Source organism: Pan troglodytes, chromosome X (genome assembly GCF_028858775.2).
Source record: "Pan troglodytes isolate AG18354 chromosome X, NHGRI_mPanTro3-v2.0_pri, whole genome shotgun sequence".
NCBI lineage: Eukaryota > Metazoa > Chordata > Mammalia > Primates > Hominidae > Pan > Pan troglodytes.
Window position 1 is genome coordinate 89,568,617 of NC_072421.2, and position 18,975 is coordinate 89,587,591.

At 37.5% G+C, this 18,975-nt stretch overlaps 1 protein-coding gene and 1 pseudogene across 6 annotated transcripts in view; one reads left to right on the plus strand and one right to left on the minus strand.

The window, feature by feature from the left end:
• The window catches only part of PCDH11X (protocadherin 11 X-linked), an 828,783-nt gene that overhangs the window by 193,253 nt on the left and 616,555 nt on the right, over nt 1-18,975 (plus strand). The window lies entirely within an intron of this gene.
• LOC107972667 (voltage-dependent anion-selective channel protein 1-like) lies at nt 915-1,953 on the minus strand (annotated as a pseudogene).

Here is an 18,975-nt window from a genome sequence, read left to right on the forward strand (position 1 = left end):
TTCTGGATCTACCACTTAACCTTTTATACCACTGTATTAGTCCATTTTCATTGTGCTGATAAAGACATACCTGAGACTGGGCAATTTATAAAAGAAAGAGGTTTATTGGACTTACAGTTCCACATGGCTGGGGAGGCCTCACAATCATAGTGGAAGGCAAGGAGGAACAAGTCACACCTTACGTGGATGGCAGCAGGCAAAAAGAGAGCTTGTGCAGGGTAACTCCTGTTGTTGTTGTTTTCTTTTTTTTAGGTTTCAATATTTTATTCAAGTTTAAGTGATGTTAATTACAGCATTTGAAGGGGAGGATCTAATTCCACAGAAAATGGAAGACTCTAAAATGTACCCATTAGACTGCTAAAAAACAAATTGAAGGGTGAGAATATAACAGAAGTCCAATTTAGATTCTGAGTGTTGTCACCATGTGATTACAATCACACAGACGCTTCCAAGCTTATAGCTGGAGTTCCTGGAAGCTATTTCATACTCTGGTGCAAGGGCTAAGAAACGCAACACAGGAAGGAATAAGTCCTGAATGATTGGCTTCATCACATCCACCCTCTCCACCCCAAAATGGCACAAAAGAAAGAGTGACCACACCCTGCAGACCTTTTGGTGTAAAAGAGGTAACGATGAACTGGGCTGGGAAAAGGTCATGAAGCTCTGTCTAAAAGAGTCCCATTCAGGTGAGTTTGTACACACCATCAAGCAGCAAGCCCCTCATCAGTTAGGGTTAGGAAACCAAGGTTCGATTCTCAGGAAATCACAGTTTCATTCATTTACTCAATATGAATTTACAAAGCGCCTACATATTATCAGCTTCCACTTGCAGCCATTTCTAGAGAAAAAAGAAACCTGGCATCTCAAAGTGGCTGCCAAGTTCCCCCAAGTCTACTACTGAAAGGGCCTTTTTTGGAAATGAGTTTCTTCTGTACCTCTGAAAGGGTAACATCTTAAAGATGAATCATCTTTAACCTGGAGGGGTAACATATTTAGCAATACTTGCATCCCAGATATACAACATTAAAAGATACACTAAATTCTGAAGGTAGCTATGCTGCAAAATAGTTTAAAATTAAACAATTATACAGTATTCATTTATGCTTGAAATTCCAGTCTTAGACCAAGCTTGTGGCCACCAGCATTGACGTTCTTGCCATCCAGAAGAGCTGACAGTGTCAGTTTGATACCTGGCTTTAGGGTCTGAGTGTATCCTAAACCTATCAGGCTGGAGTTGTTCACTTTAGCCAAGAAGCAGGCTTCAGGGTCAATCAAATATTTGGCTGCTATTTCGAAACGCGTGTTACTGTTTCCTGCTGTGCAGGTGAGATTGACAGCAGTCTCCAACTTCTTGTTCACTTTCTGGTAAATGAGGCCGCCAAACTCTGTCCCGTCATTCACATTAGTGTGAAGTTGGAATTCATCAGTCTTGTAGCCAACTGCAAAGTTGCTCTGGGTCACTCCGGACTTTGCAGTCTCAAATTCATCTGGTAGCCGGCCAGCCAGCCCTTGTAACCCAGCACCAGAGCAGCCCGGATGGAAGGCCCAGCAATGTCGAAATCTATGTCGCAGTCCAGGGTAATGTGCTCCTGCTTGTACCCTGTCTTGATTTTAGCATCTTTTTTCCCCCAGTCTTAGGTAAGAAGGATGAATCGAAGGTCAGCTTCAGTCCACGTGCAAGCTGATCTTCCACAGTAATCTCGGTGCCTAGTGTATTGTCGGTGTTCTATTTCTCTGTAAACGTCAGGCCATACTCAGTCCATCTGTACTTGGTTTCCAGACTGCCCGTCACTTTGGTGGTCTCAGTGTTGGCTGAGCCTGAGCTTGTAAATTCCAACCCATTCTCAGATTTTGTTTTCAAATCAAGCATTATTAAGCCAAATCCATAGCCCTTAGTGAAGACATCCCTGGCAGACTTGCCAAGATTGGCATACATGGGTGGCACAGCCATCTTATGCTTAGAGGTGGTGGCAGTGGGCTAGGAGGCGGCTATGGCCGGGGCTGCCGTGCGGAGGCAGAGAACTAAGTGGAGCCAGCTGCGGGGCCCAACTCCCATTTTTAAAACCATCAGATCTCGGGAGACCCATTCACTGTCAGGAGAACAGTACGGGAAAGACCCACCCCCCTATTCAGTCATCTCCCATCAGTTCCCTCCCACAACATGTGGGAATTATGGGAGCTACAAGATGAGATTTGGGTGGGGACACAGAGCCAAACCATATCAACCACCAATAAAGCCAATTTAATAAAATGAAGAATATATGTGTATGTGAAAAATACTATATGTTATAATCTGTAAACAAAACATATCATAGAAAATTGCTCATATTTATAGAGATATTTATTATATATGTAGACTGTGTTCTTATTGCGTTATTAGTATCTAAAGTTACATTCGAAGTCTTTAGTTTAATCTGGAAAATCATCTCAATTTACTACTGCATACTTCATATGAAAATTGCTTTTCAGTTTTTTTACTACAAAATATACATCTGGATATCTGTAAGTCAATGATGTTCTTTAACCTTAGGATTATTATAGTATTATTTTTAAATCAGGGGAGACTTTAAAATAAAGTGAAATCCGTGTGGCATGACTGTCCTAATTTTTACTCTACCTTATTAAAACCGTTTTAATAGATTTTTACTCATTAGAATCATATCACTCCGGAGGTTTTCATTTTTTTAATAAATATTCTGCTAGCCTTTAGTTTCAACACCTATGTATTTATTCATTTTTATTAGTTTAATCTCTTTAAGAATATGTGTGAACTTTTGTCATAATGTTCTTTCCTTAGTTTTTTAAACATTATTTGGTACTGTTTCTTTAATCAATTTAAAGATAGTTCTTTTTATCTACTTAATGATTCTTAAAAGTTCTTGGAGTAACGCCAGAGCTATTTGTTGTGGCTGTTGACTCTTTTCTATGGCAAATTTTGAACTCTGAGCTAATCTTCAGAGATAATTTATCTGTAGGAATCCTCTTCTGCCTGGATTGAACATTCCTCCTAGACAAGTTTTGAGTTTACCACTGCTAAGGCAACCCGGGAGTATTACCTTCTGGGGACCACTTTTTACTTTAATATTTTACTTTAGGTATCCGTGGATCATGTGAGTAGTATAAATTCAGACCATAACCTGTTAAAATGAAAATCTGCATTTATAAGTTCTCAGGAGAGCCTTTCTCCTGCCCCCCATCCAGAGACCAGACTAACATAGGCATAGTTCCTTGGAATCTCACTGTTCTGATGGCATTTTTAAAAATCCAACATATGTATGCTTCTTCAAAGTCTTGGCTTTGTTCAGGGGATCTCATTTCCAAATTCCCACTTCAAGTGAACCTCAGACCTTAGCCTTGTGCCTTGTGTTCTTTCCTTGCAATTGAATCACAGGCCCCTTGGTTTGAGGAACCATAAGTCCTCCCATAACCTGCACACCCGCCACCACAACATCATCGCTAGGGCAGCCTTGATGTCAGGACTTTTTTGTGTTGTTCCTCTAAGGATTGCTTTCCTTTTCTTATGATCTAAGTAATACACATAAAGGAGTGTTGCTATATTTTCTTCAGCAGTTCTATGGGTTTTGTAGCAGGAGAGTTTTCTGGTTATTTTTCCATATTAACTGAAATGGAAATCTACTAGGTTTTACATGCTTAAAGTTAAATTTGTCAGGCCGGGTGTGGTGGCTCACGCTTGTAATCCCAGCACTTTGGGAGACCCAGGCGGGTAGATCACAAGGTCAGGGTTTCGAGATCAGCCTGACCAACATGGTGAAACCCCATCTCTACTAAAAATACAAAAATTAGCTGGGTGTGGTGGCGCATGCCTATAATCCCAGCTACTCAGGAGGCTGAGGCAGGAGAATTGCTTGAACCCGGGAGGCGGAGGTTGCAGTGAGCCGCGATCATGCCACTGCACTCCAGCCTGGGTGACAGAGTGAGACTTCGTCTCAAAATAAATAAATAAATAAAAATAAAAAATAAATAAAAAGTTTAATTTACGACATTCAGGGAAAACCATACTCAAACCCTATTTTTCCCCTGGAGGCTTTGCATTCTTCAAAGAACATTGCCATATTCCAACTGAAATGGAGATTTTGCTGAGATTTTTGTTTGTTTTTGCTTATATCCGGACTTAACTTTTAAATACAACCTTCTTGTCTTCTTTCCTGTCTTCCAAACTCATGGAGTTACCATTTCAGAGGGAAAGGGTATGCTTTATAAAACTAGCAGAAATCCACATCTAGCTTGAAATCTACTTCATAGGAAACTTAAATTAATTCAGAATAAAACTAAGCCAAATGCTAAGTTAAATGCTAGTATGGAAAATTGTCTTTTTAAAATGCATCTTTTTTTAAAGAGCTTGAAATGTCTGGTAGAGACGCATAATTCTTTCACGGAAGGGTTTCATGAAGCACAGATGTTTTTCAGCCTCCCACGGGGATATATACCACCACAGTGAGGACAACAGATGCCTCTTCCCTCACTTTCCTATCTGGCTTCATTCCTTATGAATCTATTTCTTTTAGTGATTAGCTCAGAGAAGCTTATTTCAGCACAGTTAACCTCAACCCCTTCTTGAAAGTAGATTTTATAGAATGAGGTAAGGAAGAAATAGAACAACTCATTTAAAAATTCTGGCAGTTTCAACTGCCAATTTTTGGGGGATACCATTTTCAATTATACCCACTAAAATAGTAAATATCTAAGAATTCAAAGTAGTTTAGAGAAATAAAGTTAATAAAGATTTAAATTAATTGAATTATAAATGTGCTAACTTTCTATTAAATTATGTATGAATCAACCGTTTTAAAATTCATTCTTTATGTATGTCATTGATACTATGTTAGTGTCAAGATGTAGCAACTGAGCCATATTTATGTGTATGTAAGTTTTCTATTGCTGCTGTAACACGGTATCACAAATTAGTGGCTAAGAACAACACAAATCTATCATTTTATATTTCTGAAGGTTAAAGGCCCAACAGAACTCAGTGGACTAAAATCATGGTGACAATAGGTTTATTTCCTCTGGAGCCTTTAAGGGAGAAGCCATTTCCTTGCCTTTTCCACCTTCCTTGGCTCATGTCTCTTCCTCCATCCTCAAAGCGACTCTGCATTTCTCTCACCCTTCTTCACCTCATGTCTCCCTTTGACTAGATCTGGGAAATGTTGTCCTTTTTTAAGCACTCATGTGATTAGATTGGGCCCACCTGCCTAACCCAGGTCCTTGAGTCTCTCCATCTCAAGGACCTTAACCTTAATCACATCTGCCAAGGTCACTTTTGCTATGTGAGATAACATAGTCACAGGTTCTGGAATTGGAGCTCAGACATCTTTGGGGGCCATCATTCTGTCTTACCATGTTGTATGTAATTAAAACCTTGCTCTCAGCTGTCTAAAAGTTTGCCTGAGCAAATGAATTGGCAATGTAGTCAATCCAATTCACTCCCTAATATCATCATGATAAAAAATTAACTGAAATATTTTAGATAGGGCCAGGCCAAAAATGAAAATTGTCTCCTACAAAAGGAATGATTTAACATTGTCATTTTTGAAATGGAGTCTCCGTCTGTCACCCAGGCTGGAGTGCAATGGAGTGATCTCAAGTGACTGCAGTCTCTGCCTCCTGGGTTCAAGAGATTCTCCTGCCTCAGCCTCCCAAGCAGCTGGTATTACAGGTGCCTGTCACCATGTCCAGCTAATTTTTGTATTTTTAGTAGAAATGGGATTTCACGTTGTCCAGGCTGGTCTGGAACTCCTGACCTCAAGTGATCCACCTGCCTCATTCTCCCAGAGTGCTGGGATTACAGGCATGAGCCACCACACTCGACCCAGACATATTTCTTCTTAATCAAATAACATTAAATTGGGTTATATTATTAAACTTAATGAGTGTCTACTGCTTACCTTATGTCTGGATGACAATGGACAGGTGCTTATTTATTTTAAATCTACTCATTATTTATATAAAAGCTTTATAATTTCTCAGGTTGGTATTTTTTAAAGTTTATATTTAATTTATATTACAAATGATTCATACTACCCATTATGAAGATTTTACATTGTATGTTGGAAAAATGCTTCCTACATAATTTGCCTATAATAAATATTAGGAATTTTATAGAAACATTCATTTTCATTTTGAGAAATACAACAAGAGTCATTAGAAAAAAAGAGAAACAAAATGTTTGAATCAAGTATTACCATGAAGTGACTTTTTTTTTTTTTTGCTTTTCACAGATGCACAAAATTTGTGTTAGGGTTCATTTTGAAAGACCCAATGGTCTTTCAAAAAAAAAAATGGTCTATTAAAAAACTATTGAAAATTATTTAAAAACTATAAAAAACTCTCACAAAAATAATTTCATCTGGAGAGAAACCATTCTTATTCATCTTTGTATCTCCCATGATATAATGGCACTTTTGTTGTTGTTTTTTTCATTTATGAGCTGTGAGGATATCAAAGCCAATTCTTTTTAGAAGTTAAAATTTTAAAATTTAAAACCAGAGAAAAATCTTGGAATAGAATATACCTGTATTATAGTATAGAGCTATGTTCTTTTGATGAGCAATACTGTAATACATAGCACTATTATTATAATATTAGATTAATTTTCTGTGTGAAGTCGGCTGCTTTCTCTTCCCTTTCCTCTCTTTTCTCCTATTCTGTCTCTCCCTTTTCTTTCCCTTCTTTCCATTCCTCTCTTTGAATCTTCTATGTTCTCTTCCTCTTTTTCCCATATCTAGTCCTCCCTTCTCCTCCTCATACTGAAGTAATTCAAAATCTGCTACTAGGAATTGTTCAGTTAATATACCTTAAGACATGTGTCATGGTGACATATATTGTTAACTTAATGTGTCTTCCTCTTTGCTGAGGGATACGTTGTCTTAATCTTTTTTTCCCCCAAACATTGCAATTTACTTCTCTCTCTCATACAAATAACCATAAACTAATTATAGCAATCAATTCGCATGCAGTAATTACATTACCTATGATAATTATAATATGTGTCACCTGGACCTGTATTTGTTTTAATGGGGATCAGTAATTCTCAAGTGGGCAGAAGTGTGTAGCTGATTATGTGTTCAAGTGATCAGAGATTAGGCAGCATTTGATTAAATGAACTGCCTGGATATTTTGCAATTACTTTTGATCAGTCTGCTATGGCCACTGCTCCTGGCTGTCATGTGCTGCAGTTATCGAACACTAGTCTTACATACTGTGGTAGAGGACACAGACCAGTGCTACCATGGTATAGTGCAGATCTGGAACTCAATACAATCGCTTAGGGTTCTTCCAAAGAGAATGATTATACTACTCAATGTGAATAAGCTCAGCTGTCCAAGGCTACCCATTCTTGGGCTTCCAAGAATTCACTTCTTGATTCAAATATATATCCATTTCACAGGGGACCAACTGGCTGAAGGAACCCTAAATTGGGTTTGGTTTTCTGCATCTATTACCTCATATACCCAGACTCTCCATCACCTTCACTATCCAGGAATCTGCTACTAGGGGTTAGGCAGGTTTTCAAACCACAGTGGGCCTGATGAGACCCTGTTTCATTGGACAGTGTTTATCACACATCCTTCAGAGGGAGGCTACCTGCTGTGATACTAGAAGGCCTCAAGAAAGTCCATCCTTCCTGATTCAATGTTGCTTACACTTCTTAAATAAAAAAAGCTACTCTCATTGGATTCCCAACATTTCTTGTGAAAAAAAAAAAAGAAAAGAGAAAGAAGAAGAAAAGAAGGCCGGGCGCGGTGGCTCATGCCTGTAATCCCAGCACTTTGGGAGGCTGAGGCAGGCGGATCACGAGGTCAGGAGATCAAGACCATCCTGGCTAACATGGTGAAACCCCGCCTCTGCCAAAAATACAAAAAAATTAGCCAGGTGTGGTGGTGGACGCCTGTAGTCCCAGCTACTCGGGAGGCTGAGGCAGGAGAATGGCGTGAACCCAGGAGGCGGAGCTTGCAGTGAGCCCAGATCCTGCCACCACACTCCAACCTGGGCAACAGAGCGAGACTCTATCTCAAAAACAACAACAACAACAAAAAGAATAAGAAGAGAAAAGCCAAAGGAAACAATGCAGAATGTAAATTTAAGCCCATGTGGGAGGTAGTGGCATGACCCCTAACTACAGTTATGAAAAAAAATGGTTGTATATCTAATCAATTTATGAAATTTTGATTTCAAATGCATATTAGCATAGTCAATGTTCTGAGAAGTCCTTACAAAAAAATAGATTTAACTGTATTCATTCAGCTTCTTGGATCTGTAGGTTTGTGTTTTGTTTGCCAGATTTGTAAATTTTTCATCTATTATTTCTTCAGATACCTTTTTAGCCCTACCCTCTTTCTTCTCTCCAGAACTCTGAAGAAATGAACATTAGATCTTTTGTTATAATCCTACACAAACTTCAGGCTCTGTTAATTTTTTATAGGCTATTTTCTTTCTGTTGTTCAAATAGATTAAATATGATTTTTTTCAATTTCTTTGATTCTTTCCTCTTCAAAAGATTCTCTGATCTTTTCCTCTCCAGAATGGTCCTCTCCATTCTGCTGTTAAACCCATCCACTGAGTTTTTATTTTTGTTATTGTATTTTTTATTTGAGTTTCCATTTGATTCTTTTATAATTGATCCATTATGATTATACAGTTTTATAGGGTACCATTTTATGTTTTGATACATCTATAGGTTGTATAATGATCAAATTAGGATATTTAACATATTTGTCACCTCATACATTTATCATTTGACTCTTATTTATATCTTTTGTTTTTTCTGGGACTTTCCATATCTTTGCAGAAACTTTCTATTTTTTTTTTTTCATTTGTTTCAATGTGTTTGTGGTTGCTTGTTGGGAGATTTTTATGATGGCTGTTTTAAAATTCTTCCCAAATAATTCTAACAATTCTGTCATTCTGTTGTTGGTGTCTGTTGCTTGCTTTATCACTTTTATATGGAGATTTCCCTGCTTCATGGTATGATGAGTGATTTTCAATTGAAATCTGGACATTTTCAGAATTTTATTATGAAACTCCAAACTTCACTTAAATTTTCTGCTTTAGCAGGCCTTATCTGACACCACTCCAGTGAGAAAGCGGGCACTGCCTCATTATTTCCAGGGATAGCGGAAATCCCAATTTCCCACTCAACTTCTGTTAACACACAGGAGGTGCAGGGGCTCCTACTTACTGCTAGGTGGGGCTAGGGTATACCTTTTTTCTACTAGGCCTCTGCTGTTATCTGTTGTAGGGAATGGCAGAGTGGCCTCATTACTACTCACTACGTGGCCTCCCTGAACTCTGGGGGGCTAGCCTCACTACTGTTGTGCTGAAGTGAGGGACCTGACTTTTCACTAAGTCTTCTCTGATACCATCTACTCTGGTGGGGAGGAAGAAGGGCACCTCCTTACTACTGGGTTGTGCCTGGCAATAAATTTTGGGTTCTCCATTCAGCTTTGCACCTGAAAGGGGGAGTTGCTTGTTATTGCTAGCTTAAGATGGGAGCTCTGGCTTTCCACTAGGTCTCCACTGATACTTCCTTGGCTGAGAAGAGTAAGAGTGACTAATTACTACTTTCTGCACAATCTTCTCTGATATCAACCTGAAGCGGGGGCTGGGGGCTAAGGATCCTTGTTACAGTTTGGCAATGGTAGAAGTCTACACCCTCCTCTTGGCTGGTGTGTGTTGGGTGGGGCTGCATTTTTTTCCTGTGGTGTTTGGCTGGAGTTAAAAAGTTATCATCTAACATTCTCTCCCTTGGTAACCTGTCTCTTTCCAGGACGTTTGGCTACTGAGAACAGGCTTTTGTTAAGACTTTCTTTTTTTTTTTTTTTTTTTTTTGGTCTGTTGGTGCTTCCAGGTTACTGGCTTTTCCAGTACCCAGTCTGGGATACATAAGGCAAAAAGAAAACCCAGGGAGCTCACCATCATGTCTTTCCTTGAGTTCTGAGGTCTCTGGCCAATGTCTGGCTTTCTCTTCACACTGTGTTTGCAGAAATCACTTTCTCTTAGACTTTCCAAGGATTTTTTCTCTTTTTTGTTAATCCTATTTAATTCTTTTTTTTTTTTTTAAGTATGTATCTTGGTGTTGGTAATTCTGGATTGATGTTCTCAGGAACTTGGTGTGTTCTTTCAATATGTAGTTTCAATTTTGTTTTTAGTTTGCATTTGTTCAGTTACCTTGTTATTGATTTCTTCCTCAGTGATTCTTGTGATTTATATGTTGAATCACGTTTACATGCTTTCAACATTTGACACTTTTTATTAAATCATTATCATATTTTTTAATTTCTTTTTTTTTTTGCATTTCAAGAAATTTCCTCTGTTTGACCTGTATCTGTTTTGTTTCTTTATTTGTCTATTCCTTTGAATTTAGAAGGAACATTTTTGAAATTAATTTTTTCTTTTATTTCCAATTGTTTTCTGAGTTGTCACTTAAGTTTTTTTAACAATATCTAACTCTGCTTTATATTGCTCTTTCACGTATTGTATAATTTTCTTAATGTCTGTTAGCTTATTTTTAAATAGTAAGTATTCATTTTAATCAATTTTTATGAGCTGGAGGGATGCTATTCTGCTCCTTATTTTTTTTTTAAATCTTATAGTAACTTATGTGAGATTGTCCTCAATAATATTCCATTGCTCATGCTTATGTACGATTAGGTTTCTTAAACTTCCAGATGAAGGCAAGATACAGGGAAGCTCATCAGAGCTGCTTTCACAACTAGCTCTACCTTCACAGAGCTCCCTTTCCTGCTGTGTTAAAAAAAAATGTTGACTTGCCTTCTGAGATGTCATGGTACCCTTCCTCTCCTCTACTTTGCGTGGGCCTTATCTTATCTTTATCACTATCATTCCTATGCTGCTTAATTCTTATTCCAAACCCAGTAGTTTTGTCTTGGTGTAGTGCCTTGCTCTAGAAGGAAGCCCTGGCTATTCATTTTCAAATGTATAACAATCTACACTACTGTAGTCGCTTCAGTCATAAATGCTGACCCCTTGAGCTCACTGACTTTTGGAAGGGGCCAAACGCCTCTCAATTTCAGTTACTTTCTCGACTTTGCCTACTGTGCTTTCCTGTGAACACTTCTTTGCTATTTTGGCATTCTTGTGTTTTCAGGTTCAGCCACCCTATTGTGCCTCTCTGCTCATTTCCACACTGACCTTGATAACGTCCTGGTCTTGTGGCTATGGGTGTATTTTTCTCCACCACTTGTGTTTTGAGAATCATGAGAACACCTTGTCACCTAGTGCAGTTGTAAATATTGTCTCTGGTATTTTGGTTTTGCTGTCAGGTTGCTCTGTTTCTCTAAGGAGATTCTGGGAGTTTCAAAAACTGCCATCGCCATCATCTTCTCAGAATCATCTTTTATTACACTTAGTTTGCTCACAGCTTGAGAAAGATTATCTTGTTTTGGATTCTCAACAGCCTTATGGGGCAATTATTTTTATTATTTCTATATTTTAGATGAGACAACTGAAGCTAAGTTTAACACAGCTAATATGTGGTGGAGCAAGGACTTAGGTCTGGTAGAAATTAAATCTTATGCTTTTAACTATCAGATATTGCTTCACTACTGGTGTAAATGGGATGTAGTTTGGGGCAGAGTGGGAGCAATAACCTATGTTTTTGAATTAAATAATTTTTCCTTAAGTCCAACATTTAATGAGCACTTACAATATGCTAGCTATTGGGTGTAGCCTTGGAAATACAAGAGTGAAAAAAAGTGATGAGATTCTTGTTATCAGGAAGCAATAAAAATCATTAAATCAGGAGATAGCATTGGCCACACAGGTTGTACCAATATTCATTTGCATGCATAACTAAGCCTTTTGAAAACCAGTTTAGATCTGTGTGCAAAGATGAACATAACACACCAAGGTGAAATTTGTTAAAGTTTAGAATCCTTTCAGATTAACAAGTTGGCAAAATCTGTGTTCTCATTAATTAGTTTCCCAATGTGATGTGTTAACAGTAGACTGGTTTATATTTTATTAAAAGTAATTTTGAACATATATTACCTAGTGCTTTCAGCAGATGAACAGAAATTGGAAGAGTATATACTTTATTAACTTTCTCCTCACCTGTAAGGCTGTGTTTTATTTCAAAAAATAGAAAAAAGCTGCTATGACTATCACTGTTTTGAATCATCCTTTTATAGATGAGAAGCTGCAAGTTCAATGAATATTGTACATATTTTTTAAAATATTAAGCTATGAATTGTGCTAAAATTCATGTTAGACTCTTGGCTTTTTCTCCCCCTCTTTTAGAGAAAGAGTTGGAGGTTAGGGATGCCTCTACATTAAAGTTGTGTTTCTGGGAAGTAATAAATTTAGACCTGATGAAATTAGAAAAACCTAATTTTCTCAGGGCCTGAAAATCTGCAGGAAGACTGACAAAACTGCTTTAAAAGGCTGCTTTCGGGAAATAAAAAGAAAGGGACCTGTTAGGGTCTTCTTCCCTTCTCCTTGGCTGCAGGAGTAATGCTTCTTTCTGGTAATTGGCCTGACTTCATTTACACTTACATTTATTATTAATGTCAAGAATAACATTTTCTGCTGCTGTGCTTGTTCCATGTAAACTGATCCTCTACAGCATTTTGCCAATCATTATACAGTGCTTGGTTTTTTTTAAGTTTTTCTTGGTGAAGGCGGCAGAGGAATAATACAGTATTTTATGTCAATAACAACCTCTTGTTTTTCTTTCTTCCAGCTTTATGAGGTATGATTTAACAAATAAAAATTGTATAAATTTAAGGTATACATTGTTATGTTTTGATACACATATACATTGTGAAATGATTACCACAGTAAAACTAATTAACATGTAAATTACATCACATATTTACCTTTTTGTGTTTGTGGTGAGAACACTTGAGATCTGCCCTCTTAGCAAATACATTACGTCTCTAGAATTTATTCCTCTTCTAACTGAAAGTTTGTACCCTTTCACCAACTTCTTCCCATTTCCCTCACCCTCCCAGCCCTTGGTAATGACCATTCTGCAATCTGTTTCTGAGTTTGAATTTTTAGATTTCACACTAAGAGAAACAATGTACTATTTCTCTTTATGTCTCTAGATTATTTCATTTAGTATAATGTCCTCCATGTTCATCAATGTTGTCACAAATATCAGGATCTCCTTGTTTTTAAGGGCTGAATAATATTCCATTGTATATATACATTACATTTTCTTTATTCATTTATATATTGATGGACACTTAGGTTGTTTCCATATCTTGGCTATTGTGAATAATGCTGCAAAGAACATGAGAACGTAGATATCCCATTAGCATGGTGATTTAATTTCCTTAGGAAATTCCCCAGAAGTGGGATGGCTGAATCACATTGTAGGTCTGTTTTCAAGGTGTTGAGGAACATCCACACTGTTTTCCATAATGGCTGTACGAATTTGCATCCCCACCCACAGTTTACAAGGGTTCCCTATTCCCCACATCTTTGCTAACAATTGATGTTTTTACTGTTTTTTATAATAGCCAATCTAACAGGTAATGGAGTAATATTTCATCATGGTTTTAATTTGCATTTCCCTAATGATTAGTGATGTTGCACACATTTTCATGTGCTTGTTAGCCATCATTTTTTTGTCTTTGGAAAAATGACTATTCAAGTCTTTTGCATATTGTTCATTGGATTATTCTGTGTTTTATAATCTTTTAAAAGTATTTAGTTGTATGAGTTAGTTATATATTTTAGATATTAACCCCTTATCAGATATGTGATTTGTAAATATTTCCTCCCATTCTGTAGGTTGCCTTTTCATTTAGTGGTTTCCTTTGCTATGCAGAAATGTTTTAGTTTAATGTAGTTCCTATTGTTTATCTTTGCATTTGTTGCCTATCCTTTTGGTGTCACATTAAAAAAAAAAAAAAAAAAAAAACAAAGAAAAACACTGCTGAGACAAATGTGAAGGAGCTTTCCTCTGTTTTCTTCTAGGAATTTTACAGTCTTATGAGTTATATTTAAGTCTTAATCAGTTTTGAGTTGATGTTTGTGTGTGATGTAAGATAAGAGTCTATGTTTCTTCTTTTTGAATATGGATATCCAGTTTTCCCAGTGCCACTTATTGAGGAGACTATGCTTTCCCTATTGTGCATTCTTGGTACCTTTCTTGAAGATTACTTAACTGTCTGTGTGTGGGTTTATTAATGGACTCTATTCTGTTCCATTGGCCTATGTGTCTGTCTTTATGCCAGTACCATACTGTTTTAATTACTATAGCTTTGTACTGTAGTTTGAAATCAAGTAGTGTAATGCCTCCAGCTTTGTTCTTCTTCCTCAAGAGTCTTTTAGCTATTCTGAGGTTTTTGTGGTTCTATATGAATTTTAGAGTTGTTTGTGTTCTATTTCCATGAAAAATGCTATTGGGATATTGATAGGAATTGTATTAAATCTGTACATTGCTTTGGATATCATAGACATGGTAACAATATAAATTCTTCCAATCTAAGCACATGGGGTATCTATTTATTTGTATTATCTTCTTTTTTTTTTTTTTGAGGCCGAGTCTCGCTCTGTCGCCCAGGCTGGAGTGCAGTGGCACGATCTTGACTCACTGCAAGCTCTGCCTCCCAGGTCCACGCCATTCTCCTGCCTCAGCCTCCCAAGTAGCTGGCCCCCGCCACCATGCCTGGCTAATTTTTTGTATTTTTTAGTAGAGACGGGGTTTCACTGTGTTAGCCAGGATGGTCTCGATCTTCTGACCTTCTGATCCGCCAGCCTCAGCCTCCCAAAGTGCTGGGATTACAGGCATGAGCCACCACGCCTGGCCTTTTTTTTTTTTTTTTTTGAGACGGAGTTTCAGTCTCCTCACCCAGGCTGGAGTGCAATGGTGCAATCTCGGTTCACTGCAATCTCCGCCTCCCAGGTTCAAGCGATGATTCTCCTGCTCAGCCTCCCGAGTAGCTGGGATTACAGGTGCCCACCACCACGCCCAGCTAATTTTTGTATTTTTAGTAGAGACAGGGTTTCTCCAAGTTGGCCAGGCTGGTCTCGAACTCCTGACCTCAGGTGATCCACCCGCCTCGGCCTCCCAAAGTGCTGGGATTACAGGTGTAAGCCACCATGCCCAACCCTTCTTCATTTTTAAAAAATCAATACTTTACAGTTTTCAGTGTACAGATACTGTACCTCTGTGGTTAACTTATCCCTAAGTACAGTTGACCCTTAAACAACACAGGTTTGAACCACACAGGTTTACAGATACATGGTTTTCTTTCACCTCTATCAGACCTGAGACAGGAAACCAAACCCCCACCTCTTCCTTCTCCTCTTCAGCCTAATTTATGTGAAGATGGTAACGATAAAGAGCTTTATGAAAACCCACTTCCACTTAAGGAATAGTAAATATATTTTCTCTTTTTATGATTTTCTTAATAACATTTTCTTTAATCTAGCTTACTTTATTGTAAGAATGCAGCATATGATACACATAACATACAAACTATGTGTTAATCAACTGTTTATGTTATCATCAAGGCTTACAGTCAACAGTAGGCTATTAGTAGTAAAGATTTTAGAGTGTCAAAGGTCATATGTGGATTTTCAACAGCATGGAAGTTAGTGCCTCTAACCCCCATGTTGCCCAAGGGTCCAGCTGTATTTTTTAAAATTTATTGTTAATTGTATTGTCTACTTAATTACTTTTTTAATAGTTAGTTGTTAGTATATAAATTCACAACTGGTATTTTTATGTTGATTTTGTGTCTTGCAGGTTTATTGAATTCCTTTATTATTTCTAACAGGTTTTGGTGGATCGTTAGTGTTTTTACACAAGGTCATGTCACCTGCAAACACAGAAAATTTTACTTCTTTCTTTCTGATTTGGATGTCTTTTTTTTTTGTTGTTTAATTGTTCCGGCAGGGACTTCTAGTACTATGTTGAATAGAAGTGGCAAAGGAGACATCTTTGTCTTATTCCTTATCTTAGAGGAAAAGTTTCAAATTTTCACTGTTGAATAGAATGTTAGCTGTGGGTTTGTCTTATAAGATTCTTATTATGTTATGTTGAGCTATGTTCCTTCTATATCTAATTTATTGAAAGTTTTTAATGATAAAAGTATGTTGAATTTTATCAAATTTTTTCTGCAACTATTAAGATGATTATATGATGTTTGTCTTTCATCCTGTTAATGAGGTGTATCATATTTATTGATTTGTATATGTTTAATCATCATTGCATTCCAGAAATAAATCCCACTTGATCATGGTGTATGATCTTTTTAATGTGCTGCTGATTTCAGTTTGTTAGTATTTTGTTGAAGATATTTGTATCAATGTTTATCAGACATATTGACTATAATTTTTTTTATAATGTCCTTGTCTGGATTTGGTAACAGGGTATTGCTGGTCTCATAAAGTGGTTTTGGAGGTGTTCTCTCCTCTCTTCAGTTTTTAAAAGAGTTTGTGAGGGATTGCTTATATTGTAATTTTGCTTTAAATATTTGGTAGAATTCACCAATAAAGCCATCTGTTCCTGGTGTTTTCTTTGTTAGATTTTTGATTACTGATTCAGCCTCCTCATGTGTAATTTATCTGTTAAGATTTCCTATTTCTTTTCTCGTTTCTTTTTTTTTTTCTTGAGACAGAGTCTCATTCTGTCACCCAGGCTGGGGTGCAGTGGCACAATCTTAGCTCACTGCAACCTCTACCTCCCAGGTTCAAGTGATTCTTCTGCCTCAGCCTCCTGAGTAGCTGGGATTACAGGCTCCCGCCGCCATGCCCTGCTAATTTGTGTATTTTTAGTAGAGACGGGATTTCACCATGTTGGCCAGGCTGGGCTCGAACTCCTGACCTCAAGTGATCTGCCCACCTCGACCTCCCAAATTGCTGTGAATACAGGCATGAGCCACCGCACACAGCAAGATTTTCTATTTCTTCATAATTCTGTCTTGGTAAGTTGTATGTTTCCAGAAATTAATCTATTTCTTCTACTTATTCAATTTGTTCCTGAATAATTCTTCATAGTAGCCTCTTAAGATTCTTTGTATCGGCCGGGCGCGGTGGCTCACGCCTGTAATCCCAGCACTTTGGGAGGCCGAGGCGGGCGGATCACGAGGTCAGGAGATCGAGACCATCCTGGCTAACAGGGTGAAACCCCGTCTCTACTAAAAATACAAAAAATTAGCCGGGCGTGGTAGCGGGCGCCTGTAGTCCCAGCTACTCGGGAGGCTGAGGCAGGAGAATGGCGTGAACCCGGGAGGCGGAGCTTGCAGTGAGCCGAGATCGCGCCACTGCACTCCAGCCTGGGCGACAGAGCGAGACTCCGTCTCAAGAAAAAAAAAAAAAAAAAAAAAAAGATTCTTTGTATCTTTGTGGTATCAGTTGTAATGCCTGGTCTTTTAGTTCTGATTTTATTTATTTGAGTCTTCTCTTGTTTTCTTAGTCTAGCTAAAAGATTGATAAAATTTGATAAAATTCAACATACTTTTATCAATTTTGTTTATCTTTGCAAAAAAAAAATCCTCTTAGGTTGTGGATCTATTTGACTCTATCATCTTTATTGTTTTTTTATCCTTTGGTGGTATTTGTTAATTCTACAAAAGTCTGAAATAATTTTGCTATATGTTAACTCTAGTCTTAGTCCATCCAGACTAACCATTTCTCTATGATATATTCTGCCATGTTGAACATTATATTTATACATTTATTTGTTTGTATTTAATTGTCCTTTTATGTAATTTTTTCTTCTCCATCCAAATTATCAGCTCCTATAAGGTGGGGCTCATGTGTTATATTTTCCTATATTATCACTATGACGAATACAGTAGTAAGCATTCAGTACATATTCAGTGAATAATCTATTTCCTGATTGATAGTATGTTTGCATGTTTCTTTTCCTTTTATTTTATTTTATTTATTTTTTAGTTTTTGAGACAGTCTCTCACTCATCTCCTAGGCTGTAGTGCAATGATGCAAACACGGCTCACTGCTGCCTCAACCTCCCCGGCTCAAAGGATCCTCCCACCTCAGCCTGTCAAGTAGCTGGCACTACAGGCATGCACCACCATGTCCAACTATTTTTAAATTTTTTTTGTAAAGATAGAGCCTCACTGTGTTGCCCTGGCTGGTCTCAAACTTCTGGGCTCAAGTGATCCTCCTGCCTCAACCTTCCAAAGTGCTGGGATTACAGACGTGAGCCACCATCCCCAGCCTTAATAGTATGTTTCTGTAAAAGAGCAATACAGTAACATTTCAGTTAACCGGTATGTTGGCAACAAATTTATTTTGATTAATGGGTTTTCCATTTAACAGTTTTTATTGTTTTATTCAGTGCAGTTCTTTAAAGTGGGTTATTCCCTGCCTAGACTAGTGGGATCAACCACCAAAACCTTCAAATATGTGCATTGATATTTGTTTACACTCTTAATTCTCTTATTTTTTGGAAGACAACTATGTTTCTCATGAAACTTCAACCAGAGCAATATGTCTGGAAAGAGGCCAATGAAAATGTTCAAAATTGTTACTAAAAATGTTACATAAACAGCATAAACTTAGAAGAAAAAACAAAATATTTACTCTGAAATTTGTATGGTTTAAAATAATAGAGTCAGTAGAGCTTTATAAAAAAATGACAGCTTCCTACTTTTTAATTGAAGAATAAACATATAACACTGGCTACACTAGATGGAGAGACTCAGAGGTAGTCATGGAATCAGATGGTGAGAAGAATGACCCATTTGTAATAACTAATCTCATTGCTAGTGTTTATTCCAACAATCTAGCATGGCATATTTTTCTTTTTCATTGTTTCTTCTTTATCCCTACCAAACGGTATGTCCTTGGATTAAGGCTACATGAATAGCTTCAAGGCTTGCAGCAGTTCAGAGTAAGCAGGTGTAAAGGGACAGCCTTAAAATAGGAGTCTAATTTTTAAAATGGAAATATAACATTGGCTTTCGTCGTCTTAGCTGGCAAAGTAAGTCTAGGTTAATGACTGAAGAAATG